Here is an 18,124-nt window from a genome sequence, read left to right as displayed (position 1 = left end):
CTTTCAACGCTTCATGGGTTCGCTCTTCCGTGGCATTCAGGGAGTTTTCGTCTATATTCGAGCATCGGAAGTTACTGTTCAAAGTGCTTTCAAAACTGCAAGAGGCTGGACGTTGCCTCTTCCAGTGACATGTGCGAATGGGCAATACCTGCAGTGCATTTCCTGGAACATACAGTGGCAGCAATGGGAATTTAACATCTAAATGATCGTATAGAAGTGATAAGGGATGCTCCTCCTTCTAAGTCCAGGCTTTCTTCGGAATGATGCAACACTATTCCAGATTTGTTCCCGATCTTGCACAATACACAGTCTAACTCCTCCGTTGTTTTACATTAACGTGAAATTCTATTGGGAGGCAGAGCTTGATGAGGCCTTTCAGAAAATAAAGATTGCTCCGTTGGAGTGGACCTTGTTAGCTTTTCGTGTCGAAAGTGTTTCTCTAACGCTTACCACCGACGCCTCGTTGAAAGGTACTGGTCCGTCACTTTAGCAATGGGCTAATGGTGCGTGGCTTATGCTAGCCTTTTGGTCAAAATCCCTCACCCCAGTACAACATGGGATGGGTATTGAGATTTGGAGTCCCTCAGACCATACACTCAGATCGGGGAGCTCAATTTACTGGTTCCCTATGGAAATGCTTGGGACAACTCCTCGGTTCGAGTAGCCTATTCAACACTTCGTATCACCCTGAGTTCAATGGCATTATTAAAAGGTTTCACAGAACTTTTAAGACTTCTCTCGCTTAAATTATGAACTAGGAAGGTAAATCTGGGGTAGACAATCTTCCATTCGTAAGGTTTGGCCTTCGTTCTGCCATCCCAGCTATTCAAGGAGCAACATTTTCTCCAATGTTCTACATCTTAGGATCAGCTCCGAGGCTACCCTTATCTTTGACCGAACGCACTGTTTTTCCCAAAGATAAGACCTTATTTGTGTGCTTCAATGATATGAAACATACTCCACCAAGAGTTATCTTTGAGCCTCTGGTGACAGTGAATGCCTCGTTCGTAGCTCTTAAGAAGGTTGATCTTGTTTAGGGCAGAAAGAAGCCATCCCTGGTCCTTACATATTTGGGCCCTTTTAAAGTCCTGTCTAAGTTGGACCGAACCTTTAGTCTGGACATGGGACATTGAACCGACTTTGTGTCAATCGAATGCTTGATACTAGGGATATTCTTCCTACATACAAGGACAACTCTCAGTGATAAGAATCCGCATCTAAAATTATATACTTTTATTGAATTCGTATTTCGCTTTACCTTATTCATTTATTCTCATGTAATTAATTTATTTATACTAAGTTAATAGTTCTACGTGGTGTGATCCTTCATCCATATGGCCATTGTACATATTAAAAAAGAAAAGTATATATTTATATAGTTTTTTTATAAGTACAATATGCAAAAATGAATAAAGCCATGCAGACATTTAGATAAAATCATATTTAGTACAACTTGATACTATAAAACATATGTACATATTAAAAAGAAAAGAAAAAGGAAGTACTTTCCAAATAATAATAAATATAACTTTAGATGAACTTTAGCAGCGAGAGTTAGTAGCTAAAGATCAGGCTGATCTAAAGACTCTCTGATCAGAGAGTAACACTGATATTATCCCAGGCAAATATCGAATACTACTTTTTTTGCAAATCGTATTTCATATTTACGTGTATGTCTTTTATGTATATGCAAAATTCCATTACAGTTTATATGGCTTTTGAATTAATCGAGAATAGAAGGATGAGATTATTACAATAGTTAAGGGGAGTCCTTTGTAAGAAAGGCTGTAATGGGATTTGGTAATTTTACCAGCGTAAAAAAGTATTTAGAAATTAGGAAGTGTATTTTAGGGTTGTTGAAGCGGTGTTGGGTTTCTTTAAGTTGTCTTGAGGTACCATGGTTATATTACACAAATCCCGTGTACTAATTATATTATATTATCGTTGCACATTTGCAAATGTGAAAAATAACTACAAGTACTTAGAGGTGTCAGATCGGTATAAGAATCACTACATTTCTATGTTATATAATTGTGGAAAATTATTTGTAAACGGAAATCTTCCGCCCACGGTTTTCTAATATATTTATTACTTAGTTATAAAATTTTGAAACTTTGATTTGTAAATAGATGTACTATTTGCAAAATAATATTGGAAAACTCAAAGAGGATAAATTTGCCTTTATTTAGTATGCAGTTTACACTTTCCAACTGCCTTGGACAAGTCACTAAATAAAATTTGATTTCAGGTTAAATATTCTGTCCAGCATCTGCAGCTTATATGTATTATACATCTGCAATGTAATTCCTAAAAAAATAAACTGTGATGAATTTTCTTTGTCCATTGCTACACTCTAAATGTCCATTTGATAAAATCTCAGTATCCTTTACCTTTAAGAAATGTATTTTTATTAATTATGCTAGGGATTATGTTAACAACATGCTCTGGCAAGTAATTTTTACAGAAGTTGATTGAAATTTTTCTTTAATGACATAAATTTTACTGGACTTTTACGGTGGGATCTTAAGTATATAACATATATAATTATGTGTATGCCTAAAAAACATTTATGTATGCAAAATAACCTATGTATTTACAAAAAGAGTTAATATTCAATCCAATAGTAAACTAGTACATAGTCAAATAGGTTCATATATACATATATCGTATGAAAAATATAGACGAAAATCGATATTAAACAGCAGTATTGATTGAAGTATGTATGGATTCATGGAAACTCCCCCATTTTTTTTATTATATTGATCTTCCGTTATTATAATGAGCATTGTCCAAAAAAATACTTTTGAAATTAAATTGCTTTCCAACATTCATACCAAAAAGATCAATTTTTTATCAAATGAAATTCATTTATATGGAAATAATATGATAATAGAAGAAGCTATATGTTGTTCCTACCTAAATATAGGTTTTTATTTTCCGAAGCTGTTATTTTATTACTCTTGTAGAGAGAACATTTAAGTATAAAGTAATCACTAGTGCGTAAAAGGCAAAAAGTAACACTGAGGATTTCTGTCAGAGTTAAACAAAAATGAAATAAAGTTGAGTAATATCATCAAAGACAGAACTCTTTAAGTTGTTAGTATTGATATACAGGACTGAACGTGATCAGACCGACAATAAACTTGAAGGGCCTGCAGTCTTCAGTTTTACATAAGGGGGCACACAACACTTCATTGAGCTATTACCATTATAGAGTAACACCTTGTAAATATTGCAGCAGTATATTACGGCAACTATTGTCCCCATGTTAGTGTGGGAAACCTTATATATTTTACAATAAAAGTTTGTTGTAAATAAGTTAATTAAAAACAGGTTTGCAAATGAAGAATCCGTGGAATAACAGTTGAGACGGATATAAAAGCTGTTTTCCTCAAACAATTATAGAAGAATTGTGGACAAACTGGAGGACCTGAATTATAATATCAAAGACCAATGTTCTTTGTAGTCTATGCTGTTCATGGTTGATCACTTAGAGGACAGTCTTTGACACTATTTATCTCCTTGTATCTGTCTAAGATGCGTTTTATGAAGGGTTTGCTAATCTTCATTACCAAGGTTGTTCTTTCCCAAAACAGTTAAACTTGACGACAGCATCGGGGTTGCCTTCCATGCCCTAAAATGAGAGATCACAAAAAAAAGAAGCTTTTAATTAACTTTATTGACAATTGAGTATTTATTTACCTCGGAAACTTTTACAATGATATCTCAAAACCTCTATGAGGTATATAACTTTAATTATTTGTGCAGGATTTAGCATTTCCTTTAAATATCTTTTCATAGAAAAAAATAGTATCGATCAACAATCATTTGGTATTATTTTTAATATATCCAAGATATCCGAATCATCACATGATTAATAAATTTCACATAATTTCACGATAAAATTTTAATTTAAGGAATTATAATATTTCTTTGAAATATTAAATGCAGCCTTATAATGGATGCTCGGTACTTTTGCCTTAAATATATTTTTCTTCGAAACATTTTGGTTTAAACCATTATCCTACCCAGGTCAGTCAGGATGATTATCTTTAAGAGGGAATTGAATTTATAAAAGAAAATTCCAATTAACATCCCATTTTCTCCTATTCTAATTTTAAGGTTTACATTTTAGCGAAATAAAAAAGTTATTTTTGTTTCTATCTATTTTTCAATTGCCATTCTATTAAAAAACCGGTCATCTATATCTTTTCAAAAAACGATCTTATTTTTTCCAACTCTAATATAAAATAACTTATTTTTTAGAGGAAAAAATGTGGAGCTCTTTTATAGTTATTTTTGTTTTTCTCTACATAATTTTACTAAAATTTATTGAATACCCTTTTTTTTAAGAGGCCAAATTTTGTTTTGGCCTTTTTTTAACAAATTGCGTCCATATTTTATTCAATGACTTTAAAAAAAAAAAAGTCTTTGTATTTTTGAAATGTCCTTTTTTGAAACAAGATCAATTTTTTTGTTTAATAAACCATCCCATTTTTTTTTACTCAAATGATATCGTTCTATGGAATTTCCGACTGACGCCCCCTTTTTTCCGAGTCAAATAACCTGCACTGCTCTGCTCTTATAAAGCAGAACTCAGTTATTCGTAGCCTCCTTCCCTTACTCACACTCTCTTTAAAAAAAAAAGTTCATAAATTCATATTGATGATTCATCAATATTTGTTATTTTTTGTGAGAGGTTTAGGAAGCATTTTACGACTCATCTCTTCATTTTATAAATGAAAAAGCTCTTCAATTTGATGAATCATCATATATTTATATATATGTATAAATTTATGTTTAAAAATAGTCATGGTGGGAGCTCTTTTGCAGGAAAATTTGATGAATCGAATGTAGAAGTTAAAAGTTTAGACTAACTGTGTTTTAACCCCTGAATAAGCCGGTGCTTCTTTCTTGTTAATATGTTATAGAATGTATTTTATAATACATTGTATACAACTAATCTACATAAAACTCAATATTTGCTAAGTAGGGCTTCACTCAATAAATCATTATTTTAAATTGCAATTTACGCTCCAAATGAAAATTATATTAATTTACACAAGAACATAAAATCTGTGATCTATATGTTGCAACAAAAAATCCAGTGCTTTTGATCTCCAGATTTTTCTAGCATATTTGATGACAAAATTGTGCAATGATTTTTTGTTGTGGTCATATTTCCATACACACGTTTCCATGGAGTCAACAAAAGGAGATTTCATCACGCATTATATTTTCAGAATCAGATCACAGTTTTACTGTTTTGATGATTTTTGTGTGCACAGTAATCTGGATATTTGTATTTCTGAGGTTTCTAATATGACACGGATCGACCGGAGAAGGATTGAAAAGTTGAGGGAGGCCCTGTTGGAGACGATGGACCCTAGGGAGAGATCACAAGGAAGGAGATACTGATTAATATTTGATATTGACTCTCCTTGCTCCCCCGACCTGAGGCCAGTAGATAATTTTTTCTGGACTACCTTGAGTAAAAGGTTAACAGAGGTTTTTACACCACCAGGAAGTCCCTAATCGACTCCATCGTCCTGGAATCTAATAATTTAGATAAAACTCTAGTTTGCATGCTTACTCAAGGTTCAGGACACAAATCGAGACTGTTATTGTAGATAACAGAGGATACATTGAGCCAATTAAACTCTCAATGACTGTATCTGCTGCTCAATTTTGGTGTGCGGAATCCATCTTAAAAAAGGACCATTTTATGATGTTAATTTAAAGTAGATAGATCAAAAGTGCCGGATTTTGTTGTAATCCACAGTATTGATAGTGAAAGATGTAGGGTGATCAGTGAAAGTTGAAATAAGCACTTTTTCTCATGCTTCAAATAAGTGGCAGCCAGAAAGCTTGCATTATTTTTGTGTAATATAATGTAGATTATTATGCATAAATAATAGTAATTTTTGTTTAGTTTTCATTTAGAAATTGGATAAAAGCTCATTTTGAGGGGTCAAATATAGTTTTTTGGAGGAGCAATATTTTTGTAACAATCCCATCAGTTTTTTATTGTTTTTACTGTATATTTTACAGGGTGTGCCAAGTTATGCTTATAATAGTAACAATCAAGCTGTGGAAGTGGTAAGGGAGTAAGCATGGTTTCATTCTAGAAGCCAGATTTTAAAGTGTTTTTTTGTTGTTGCTTTTTCGAAATATGTGAAAGTAGCTATCAAAGTTTAAATTAGGGAGGAATGTTCGTTTGCCATACAAAATAAATATTACCAAAAATAGATTGGCATAATATTTCATTACATTAAAATAATTTCAATTTAGCTAACATTGGTGCAATGTATGAAAATCATTGAATGCATAACTTTCAAATATAGAAAAATGACTAATTTTTCAATTGATTCTCAGAATTTGAAATTTGCGAAATTGTTTGAACGCTACAAATTCCAGAAATAATGATGCTAAGGACCTGAATTTAAAGCATTGAATTAAGTGTATTTCTTATCTTTTTGTATGAACGTTGCCTATTTTTCAAAACTTTGTAAAACTTATTTTTTCTTTTTGGATTTTTTTTCACTAATGCAAACATCCTTTCTTGCAGGGAAAGTTGCTATACTAAAATGCAATTTATACAAAAAGTATTGACAGGTAAAATCTCAAAACTAATTCCAATAGTAGTAAAAAAGTTGATATGTTGTTTTAAATTGTAAAGTTTCTGTGTCAAATTAGCTCTAGATTATTAAACCAAGGACAAAGGTGTTGCCTAGTTTATTTTAATTAAAAATATGTATTCTATGATTAATTTAGGTGAGTTTCCTCTTCAAGAGCCTTCCAGCAAATGCATACACTATCTAAGGGTTTCCAACGTATAAATAATTTTCTAATTTTACAGGGTTATATTAGACATAAAAAGTATTGAAGACTAGTTTTATGTAAAATAAATTCAAATAATAATAAAACTTACACTTAGATACTCAATACTTATATCAATTCAGATATGTTCTCTCCTGAAGAATAGTAAGAGTTTGAGAACAAAAAAATAGTATCTTATGACTAAGCCTGGAAGTAATTTAGTCTCTAGAACGCACACTGGCTGTGCTTTACCTACATATGCATGTTAATACACATAGACATTAATATAAAAATTAAAAAACTGGTCCTTAAATACACGTTCTATGCTACATGCAAAACGCCTGTGATATTTCATGATTAAAACGACCTTTTTATTTCTTGGATTAAAAAAATGTATATGATATACATCAGGGAGTACTATTTATAATTCACTCTCCATACAGACTTGATGTTTTATCTCAAAAAACTGCGAGTTTTAATCGACATAACTATATTGTTATTTTGTGATGAAAAATGTCTTATTTTTATTCTAACATTCATTTAGAGAAACTTTGGTGTACAGTGTACATATTTTCATAATATTTACATGGTTTGAAAAAACTAAAGATATCATTTCAGATTTTTAAATAGCAAATTCTTTGAACAAACAAATATTGCCGTCCAATGGAAGGGACAATTTCATTCAGAGCTCCATACAATCCCCAATCTTTTCTACCTATTACCTACTTTACATATCCAAATAACTATAAATGTTAACGGTTTCAATTAGTCTTAAGGAATAATTCTCTTGTTCCAATAAATTTTCAATCCTAATTTTACTGAGAACCTACTGAAGAAAGCAATTATAACATATATTACCTTCGTCAATTGAACTTTTGAATTCGCCACCATAATAATTGCGAGATCCTCAGTATACAAAATGGCGTTTCTCACCGAGGAAGATACCAAAACCTGAGTACCAAGTAATAAATTAGATGTCATTAGTAGCCCATTCTAGAACTTTCTAACTCAATCAGTTAACTCTGTATATGAAGAAGAATACGCACGGTGTAAAAAATAACGTCGAAGTAAGTATTTCTTCACAGCTCTGAACATGAATAAATGGGAAATTGTGTGAAATATCTTGAGACAATCAATAGCAATAAGTGCACCATATTTTTCTCTATACCTCAAGGAATCAATAGAAGTCATCATTTTTACAAACATCTGCTATGTTTCTGTTCTTAAAAAAATATGTCTGCCTAGCACCCAGCTTCTCATTAAGAATAGGTTCTATTTTGTTAGACATAATACCTGTCATTATTCCATAAGATTTTTTCAAAATTGTTAAGTGTCTCCAATGTCTGAATTTTGTTCCATTTCACTTTTTTAGAATGAGGAATGGTGAAGGAAGCATACCCATCCTTTTTATATAACTTCAGAAACTTGAAAGATACGGAATCACGCCTTCAGATCAATGAGTGAAAAATTCACTCTTAATGCAATCCGGACCATAGGCTTTATCACCGTTATAAGATTTCCCAATAAATTATTTTTATAAGATATAATTTTATATCTTCTCACAGAGTTACATTATTTGTCGACTTTCCTTGACATTTACTCTTACGCGATCTCGGACACTCGATATAAATTATAAGTATATGTTTTAATGTTTCGTTCAAATAAAAAGAGCTAACATTCATTAACCTTGCTACATCATCTTAGAACTACTATTTCCTCTTCTTCTTTCAATTCATATAAGACAATGTGATGTCTCAAATATTTTTTTGGAAAATTTTGGGGAGTTTATGGATCCCATGAAATAGTTAATTTATTATCGACAGATGCCTTATAATCTCGCAAATCCATGACTCACTGCGGAATTTTAAAACCTTTCTAGTTGGGGCATCCAAAAATTATAATTCCACCATCTTGTGATCAGAAGATGATTCGAATAAGAAGGAATATCTCCTCAAATACGAAAAAAGAAACGAAAATATTAAGCGTGATCAATCCGAGAAGAACGAAGACCCATCCTCCTTGAAATAGTAAGTACCAGCTTTAAGATTGAGAAGTTCGAGACGTAGATTTTTGTCAATGTCTACGTTAAGGCCCCCGATAAATATCAAAGGAAGTGAATTACTTTTTTAATTATTCATGATTGCTTAAATAAAAACCACTTGATGTTTAGTCCATATGCGTTGATGACTTAAAATTCCTGTGACTCCCCATAAATACTATTATTTTGTTCCTTTCAGTTTTGTAGAAACATTCAAAATTCCTATAGACAATTTTTGTGTTTATTATAAAAGTACTTCTTTGGAGAAAATATAGAGAAAGGTCAGAGTATTTTATCTGTAATCTTTAATCAAACATTTGCAACCGTAAAAATAAAGATTCATATAAAGCCTTCAGTAAATCCACCATTAATAACGTCTTATTTATTTCTTCCAAAAGATATTTATATTTTCTGCTATTGACTAAGTAATTTTTCATCTTGGATCAAATGTGTGGAGCTGAGTAAACCGTTCTTGATAAATAAACTATTAGATTTTTATATTATTGAAAAAAATCGACTCAATCATTATGAGTTATGTCTTCAAAATGTATATCTTAAAGTATAAAGAGTGCGCACACTATTAAGCCTCAGACTTAACCCCGAAAATACTTGTAATATAAGGTATATAAAAAGAGAATCCATTATTTTTATAAATGTTTGTCTCCTTGGCAATAAAAATAATGCTTACATGACGGGCTGACTCAGCGATTTCATTATTTTATTCACATTTTTGACAATGGGACTTCCAGAGCGTGATGCATCCTTCACATAAAAATTATTGGGACGGAATCGATGAAACCAAAAATCCACGTGATTAGATGTTAGAGTGTTATATCATAAACTTCATTAACATGTTAAACCATCTAGTTTACGTTTTCACTTTGTTTGTGAAATATGGCGTATATTCTCTTTTATTGAGTACAATTTTGTGCCCATAAAGTCCTCATCACAAAGTCTACCTAAATTATCCCATGTTTTCATCAAATAGACAGTCTAAGCCATTCTTTCCCTTATTGATGTAAATATGAAATAGTATCAACACAATACTTCTGATATATTTTAATGTAAGCAAATGATTGGTTTTTGCTGAGTTGTGAATAAAAAGATATGCACACTAAGTTGTAGTTTTTTATTCATTATACTTTATCCAAAAAGTTCACATAAGTGTCTGAAAGTCCCATTGATCGTCTGGTATTTTATTTGAAAACTACATTCAAAAACTCTTTGAACATAATTATTATAAGACTTTGAATCTATATAAAAGTACGAAATATTGTACTCTTATTTTTCTTCTGTTCTTCATGAGTTATAATTTCAATACACCCTTCTCACCTAGAGTTCCTATTCTCATACAGTAGCTTGTCACATCAATTTTGCTTTATTGGTGTGTACAGATTTCCACCAAAACGTCCAATTGTGCAACAATTTATATTTACGTCGCTCGTATAGAATATGGAATCTCAGACACCCGAAAATAAACACTTGGCTCAAAATATTCTACAAAGAAAGACAACATAAATTCAGAAATCAGAATTGCTCTACGGCTGGTCTATGGTGACAACATATGCAAATGTAAGTAGAAAGAAAACATAATTAGCTTTCAAAAGAACCCTGCCCATTCTCTCTATAACCAAAATCACGCTCGTGGCAAGCATTTTGAGTGATTTTTAGTGTAATGTCTGAGATCACAAACCCTCTACACTTCTAGGTGGGGTCGGTAGTGGAAGTCGTGAACAATTCAAGGAGGAACCTCAGCATTCAAGATCTCAATGGCAATATAATCAGGACCTGAGACACTGTCTTAAAGGCATCCATGGTCAAAGAGGTGTGAGCCAAAGTCAGAGAAATGATTGGGAAAGTCCTGACTACAAATAGAAAACCATTCATGTAGTTGTTAATAAAAAATATTCTTACTTTACCTGTGTCGTATATAATAACAAACCACTTCTGGAAATGTGCTTGTCATTGGAGTGGTCTAGTATATAAATATTTACATAGTATTGTAGCATGAATCATCATCAAATATACTTAATATATTTTTCGCCAAAGTGTTCGTTCGGGAAATTGCACTGGGAGCAATTCTTGCATGTAAAGATAATAAGCTTAAATTTATACATTATTTTATCACCTCAAAAAAAAAAAAAATGATATTACAAAAAATCACGACAAAAATGTGAATTTGGTTTATTTAAAAAAAATATTGTATATATATATGGATCTTTGAATAAGTTTGATCATTTTCTTTGTTTTTTTGGTTTCATGCATTCTTTAGCAGATCCATCGAAACCTTTAAAATTTGAAACTTACTTAGCTTCTGTTGTATTCATTCTCTATTTTTCAATAACAACAACAATTATTTTTTAATCTTTGCATATGTATTTTTTTTTTTCTAACCAGTTGTATTTTGTTACTAAAAAACAAATTTTTCATTAGTTTAATTACCAACACTATTTAAAAAAAGTTAGATAAAAAAAATTAACAATGCATTTGGCTAAAGTGGTCAAGTGCACTTCTCTATTCTTCAAAAGATGTGTTAAACAGAATGGCAAAGACTCAGTGAGGATGATTTTTCAGAAGCCCTGTGACTCAGAAGCAGTCAAAGTTGTCCAAAGTCCTGCATTGTAGAGGGGGAACAAATGAATGCAATCCTGGACAGTATCGACCTAGCGTCTCATTCAACAGTTTATCGTGTTATCATTGAATAAATACGTTACTACTGATATGCATGTCACAATGGACAGCTTCTTACCCCGTCAAAAAAGTAGAAAAGGGTAACCGAACCAAGACTTTGATCAAACTAAAACAGAGGCCTCGTAAAGACTATCTTGTCTGGCTCTTCTCAGATGAGAAAAATTTATGTCAAGCCCAGAATAATAATTCGATGAACACTAGATGGTTGGCAAAAAGTTCTTTTAACATACGTAAGATCCTGGATGACAAATATCCAAAGTAATTTATGGTACTTGACATTATTAGTAGCCAAGATCACGTTATGACTTAAACAACTCGTGTCTCAGAGACTTTGAAATGTCAGGAAATGTATCCAACATAATCTTGTTACATAAAATGGATATTTTAATAAACTGTAAAACTTTTATCAATCAAACATTTAAAGAATCTTAAATAGACTTTACCAATGCATTTGATACACTTTGAAACTTATACAAAAAGTACGTTGGGGATTCTATTACCGGAAGGAATTGAATAATTTTTTCTAGATCACAGATTTAAACTCAACATAAATAAAGGCAAGAAGTATTTATCCCAAAAAAAAGAAAATATCGCAAGGGTATATATTTTTTGACATTTTGATTAAAAATAATTACATTAAGAGATTTACAAGTCTTCCATCAAATCAAAAATACTGATGATTTAACTATAAGATAGATTATATGGTAGCATTTCTTCGTAACTATAAAGATAATTATAAAAAATAAAAAAAAATTATGTGAATTTTACTCAAATTAACTTAAAATAAGTGACACCCAAAACTTGCACGAAACGAAAAATATGATTTTTATGGAATCAAGAAAAGAGAACTCAAACCCAATTTGTGCTATGTTTAGTTACTATATTTACCTAAATCTTATACTCAATATGCCCTCCTTCACAAGCAATAACATCCTTACGCCTAACGCCAGCAAAGAGATTGGCAGCTCTTGACCATGAAGGCCGTAACTATGCTCTCATGTTGGTAGCAGCTCGGAGTAAATTCAAATTGACATTAGAGATAAGGCAAACATTCTTCTCCATGTCCCCCCATACTCCAAAATCAAGGGGTTGAAGATTAAGGTTGGTGAGTGAACGATCATATAAAGAGAGCCCAGAAGTTATGCATATTGTTGTTGCTGAAGTTTTGGCTCCTATTGGCTGTATTGGGCTGTAATGAACTTCTTGATGTAGTATTCAGTCAAGATGGGGTGTTAACGGTCTCCACGCCCTTCTCGGCACCAACACCCGCGTGGAGTAGATTGCACAGACGGTGACTTCTTTTTTTTTTTGGTGTTGCTTCAACATTTATATTCTTAGAAACATGGGATAACAACTTGTTTATTTTTCTTTGAGCTATCCTTTGGTTCCTTAATGCAAACTCGTAATTAAAAATAACGAAAATAAAATTGTAATTAAAGGGTACTGGAAATTTTTATTCTTCACTCTCTATGTAGCCTTAAAGACAAGAGTTGTCCAAATATTTGATGCAACTACTTCAAATTTGTCTACTTTTTATAGGGTATATTTCAAGGTCTTTTTTTCTATATCTATCTATCTCATTTTATGTTATTATTTTTGATTCTCTTTGATTGTAAAATGCCTTTTGGGAATGAATAATTGAATTCTTTGGTTCAACCGTTCCTCAAATTTTCGACCAGTATGAATTGGAGCTCCATCTTGATAAAAAATGTTTGTTATCTGAGGAATGTTTTGAAACCAAGGAAGTTTACCAGGTTAAATTTTTGATCCATGTTCCATTTTTCATTTCCCTAAAGACAATGTGAAGCTAACGCTTACAAATTTCCAACAACTTATCGTACCTCATCATTTTTTCTCTTGTATAGCCTCTGTGAGTTTCTGAATGAAATGTAACTTACAAAGTTTCGTTAGTAAGTCGTTCACAACCAACTTATACATTAGTGGCTGCGAAATTATGAATTCTTATGCAATTTTGGACATCAAAAGCTCATGGTTGTGAGACGTTTTTGATTGGACATTTTTGATGTTCCACCGATACATTACTGACATTGAATGCTCATTTTTTTACTTGTCATTACAGCTAATAGTACAAAGCTTCTGGTTTGTATATTTAATTATACAAAGACTTATTGAGTCCCCTAGGCTTTAGTGAATTTGAAAAAAACTTCAACTACCTTCCTTAATGTATCCATGATAACTGAATCAGTTTAATCAGAGTGTAGATTTATAGATAAAGGGATGAATATTTCAAACAAACTATGGAATCTTTAACAAACATAATATCACAAAAAAACGAAATAATGAATATCAATATGTATTCATTTATTCAACAGTATTTTTTTATAGGCTACTTAGCTAATTAAAACTCAAAAACATTGTATATAGATTCTATTGTTAAATATTATTTGATTATTTTTTTATGTAGGATGCATATATAACTAATGAAGTTATTCTGGCATAGATAGATTCAAATGGTGTATACACAAAACAGAAAATGATGGATTAAATAATTAATGTAATGGTCAAAGAGAAAATTAAAATTAAAAAGGATGGAAAAAGGGGGAGGGGATTTTACGGCTTTATGGTTTAGTATAATCACATGATGATCTCTAAATTGATATGAAATTTCGAGAAATATGAAAGCTCCAGTGAATTCCATGTCGAAAATTGAACTAACATATGCATTTGTAATAAAAAGAAAATATAATTTTCCCATTCCAAAATCAACTTTTTTGGTTAGTGGGTACAAATGTCTAGAACGCTTGAATTGTTAATTAGATTTGACTAATAAAAAGGTAAAAAGTGTGCTCTACTTTTGAAAAAAAAAACCATTTATGAGAAAATTCTCATAAAGCTTTTGAAAGATTGTGTATTCTCCAAAAATTGTTTATTTTTCAAAATTTAGTATTTTAAAAAAGTAGCTTTGATTCAAAAGTTTGTATAGAATTTTCTCCTAAATTGATTGTTTCTGAGTGTTATTAGATCAGCTGTGAGTATCTGTGAGGGGATGGAAATAAATTCAAATACCACTCCACTCCGTAGATAGCAAATAAATATAGGTTGAAATTTTTCAAATGTTGTTCTTCAGTTCTACTTCTAGTCCAACCAGGACTTACACTTATAACACTTTGATAAGCACATACAATAGTTATTACTCTATACTTAGATGTTTTGTCCTCAAGAATTAAGTAATAACATTTATCACATTTTTAAATGAACAATCCAGTTCACATTACCCATTAGAAAAATGCACTACCGCTTTCAAGGATATGTTTAATACACCTTTATAAAGTATACACTTTTCTCTTTTTATATAAAGCGTACGCTCGATGCTACAGAAATTAAGAAATCCATTCAAGTATTTTTTTTAAGACTTAGGAATATTGGTTATTCCTATAAACGGTATTTTTGTTACAAAATTCTAAATTTTAGTAATAAACAATCTTTCAAAAGTTGTGTATGTCTTTTTTCCCTCAGTTGATTTTTTCTTCGATTTTTATTTTTATTTTTTCAATAGTAGAAACTCGTAGACCTCACCTCAAAATATTTAACATTCTTTTCAGTCAAAAACCAAATAAAAATGCAAACTTTGTGGAAAAATCTTTAAGTAGTACCTTAAAAATAATCCAAGACTTTATAAAAATATCAGGTCTAGAAATAAATCTCAAAAAACTAATATAGTGACAAATTCAGAACATGAATATTTTTAAAAAGAGATGTAATATGTTCCTCATATGAATATTCTTGGTAATTTTGTATCACTTTGTGAAAATTAAATTTCTAAAAAATTAAAAACAAATCGAGGACAAAACAAAAAACAACATCTAGATACTTGTTTATAGAAAATAACAATGTTCCAACTAGGATACTCATTTGGAATACATTTATTCAGCCAAAGATCAACCATCTGCTAAGAACAACTCCTTATAATGGAGAACTTGTCACAAGAATATATAAAATATGTAAGACCCTTTTATTTCCTGGAGGTAAAAAAGCAAAGTAATTACTTGAAAACGAATAACATATCAGAAAGAACATGGTAGTCTTGGATTACTTTGTGTGGGATTTTTTTTGAAAATTAAGCAATTTTCATTGCTCAAAAGAATTTTTGAGGATGGATCGAACAGTTTAGGAATACTTTCTAAAGGACGAGTTGTTGTTACTAATCTTTCCATACAAGAAATTAAGAGCCAAGGGCCGGACAAACTATTTGGAGACATTTGGCGAATTAATAAATTTCGGAAAATAACACCCAAAATATTCAGCCTTCGAAGATAATTAAAACAATAGTCTGAGAATAAACTTTTATAAAAAATCCTTGGCTGGACTCTATGTCAGAGATGTCAATAAAAAAGAAACTCGATTATATCCGTGAAATTTTCATTGCAAAACTTAATTCGACATATCTTGAGGAATTAGAGTTTAAGAGAGTTCTTAAAAACATAAAAGTGGCTGGAAGGGAGAAGATTGAACCGAGGGACAGTTATTTTTAATTCATAAGGGCAGTAGCAAATCGACAGATTCGGAAATTATAGACCCTTAAATCCATGGGCAAAAAGGTTTTTGTTAGGGTAATATTGCATGCCATAAATTGTACTTTTCCGTATATTGGTTCACTTACTGTACCATGACAAATACCTTACCCTTTAGAAGCACATATCAAAAACACTAGACAATGTTTTTTTATGTAAATATTTTTTTAAAATGGAACTTTTTTTTTAAATGGATACATATTAAGGGATAATGAGTCGAGTAAAAAAGATATAGAGTTACATTATTAGAAAAATATTTTCGATTCATCTATATTGGCCCCCGTCAACAGGATCTAAATTTTATCATAGTAAAAATAACGTGCATATTTTATAAATTTAGAAGTACGAAGACTTACTTAACCGGTAATATTTTACATTTTTTTATATAATATTTGTTATTATAATTTAGGATTCCATGCTTTAAAAAAATGTTCTGTAAAAAGGAATTTTTATTTTCAATAATTAAGAAAAATTGAAGTGAAATAAAGTGGAACTTAGATACAAAAAAACAAAAAACAGTGCAAACTTTGTGAAAATATGTATCGACATAATATAGAATAAATTTGAAATTAAATTCAGAATAAGAAAATAAGGGTTTCTTTTCAATTAGATTTCGTTTAAGCTAAGAATTGATTAAATTCTTTACAAATATAAATTATTTGCAGTTCTAATTGTTTAATTTTATCATTTGTTGCTAATAAAACAAGATTAGAATAAAGAGGAAAAAGTTGTACACGGAGTCTTTTTTGTGCAAAAAACTAGCAAAATTAGAGGTGTTTCATAACAGACTCTAGACTTTATATAATTTATTGAGCCATTTAATACAAATCAAATCTCAACTGTCGTTTTTTTTTTTTTTTTTCTCAAAACCAGACATTTTTTGTATCAAATTAAAGCTCTTTACCTAATTAATCAAATCAACTTTACTAAAATTTAAAAATTAAAATCATTGCATATTATTTCCGTTCCAAAAAGTAATAATTACAACATGATTAATCTCTGATTACATAATTTTGTATATTTGGGTTCTTCTTTTGGTCATTATCTACTCCTTGAAAATAAATTTTGATCGTCTTTATCTGTTCTAGAAGGTGAAAGTAAATCTGACACAAGGTTCATTGCTTGCTCAAAAGGGCCATCAATTGTATTGATATTATTAGTAATTAACTTTGCTTCCTGAAAATATTAATTTTTTGACATGGGTTGATATCTTTTATTTAAAAAAGTCATATTTAGATTTAAGTGATTTATCGTAAAGCAAATATCCTCCTCATCCACAAGGTCTGCTTGAGTTGTCCTCTCTCTAATGTTTTGAAATGATAGCTTCCCATATGTTGAGCCGTAGTATTGTGTCTAATTTATGGCTAGTAAAGTATTTGCAAGTATTTAGCACTCTTCTTTAGGAATTATGACGCTGAACATAGCGTTTACTACCATTGCTTACATTAAATACAATAAGTGCCTATAAAAAACTTTCCATTCAACTTTTGAAATTGTTGAATTAGCATTAGGATTTTGGATTCTTGTTGGCAACAACTTATTAAACAGAACAGGGCATATTTTTCTTAAATTGCATGAATGCAACACTTCTTATAAAACATATAAATAAAGCAAAAATAAAAAATTACTTTTTCCCCAACCTATTATTTTGAATCGTAATTAATTAACAAATACAACACTTACCTTCTCAAAAAAATCTTTAAAAAATACATTTTATTTCTAGTTCTAAATGTTCACAAATTTATTTTCAGGTTATTTCTCATTTTATGTAGGATAACTAGCGATGTATGATTTATTTTCAAGGATGTCTAAAATTGAGTACTACTTAGAGATGAAATTCGCTAGGGGAAAATATATATGTATTTGGATATCATATTTACTCTGATTTATGTACCTAAGAGTCAAGTTACTCTATTATACAAATTTATGTAAGCATACATCATAATACTTTGATTATAAATCAAGACAAAAAAAAAAGGTGAAAGCTTTGTGTAACATGTGCAAGCCATAAGTGACTTCTCTGACATTAACAATAAGTAATAAG

General features: G+C 30.7%; 1 long non-coding RNA gene across 2 annotated transcripts; it reads right to left on the bottom strand.

Annotated features, from left to right (window-relative positions):
• Positions 1-2,904: 2,904 nt before the first annotated feature.
• Positions 2,905-17,820, bottom strand: LOC139907531 (uncharacterized). Of its 2 annotated transcripts, XR_011784212.1 has the most exons (4): positions 17,764-17,820; positions 10,777-10,938; positions 10,190-10,722; positions 2,905-3,634 (listed from the first exon to the last, which is right to left on the bottom strand). It is a non-coding gene; the product is annotated as an uncharacterized lncRNA (long non-coding RNA). The 2 variants fall into 2 exon arrangements; XR_011784211.1 differs by lacking the exon at positions 2,905-3,634 and having other exon boundaries at positions 7,853-10,722.
• Positions 17,821-18,124: the final 304 nt, after the last annotated feature.

This window comes from Lepeophtheirus salmonis, unplaced genomic scaffold (genome assembly GCF_016086655.4).
Source record: "Lepeophtheirus salmonis unplaced genomic scaffold, UVic_Lsal_1.4 unplaced_contig_5456_pilon, whole genome shotgun sequence".
In the NCBI taxonomy this organism is placed as follows: Eukaryota; Metazoa; Arthropoda; class Copepoda; order Siphonostomatoida; family Caligidae; genus Lepeophtheirus; species Lepeophtheirus salmonis.
Note: the sequence above shows the minus strand (reverse complement) of the source record. Positions and strands in the feature narration are given on the sequence as shown.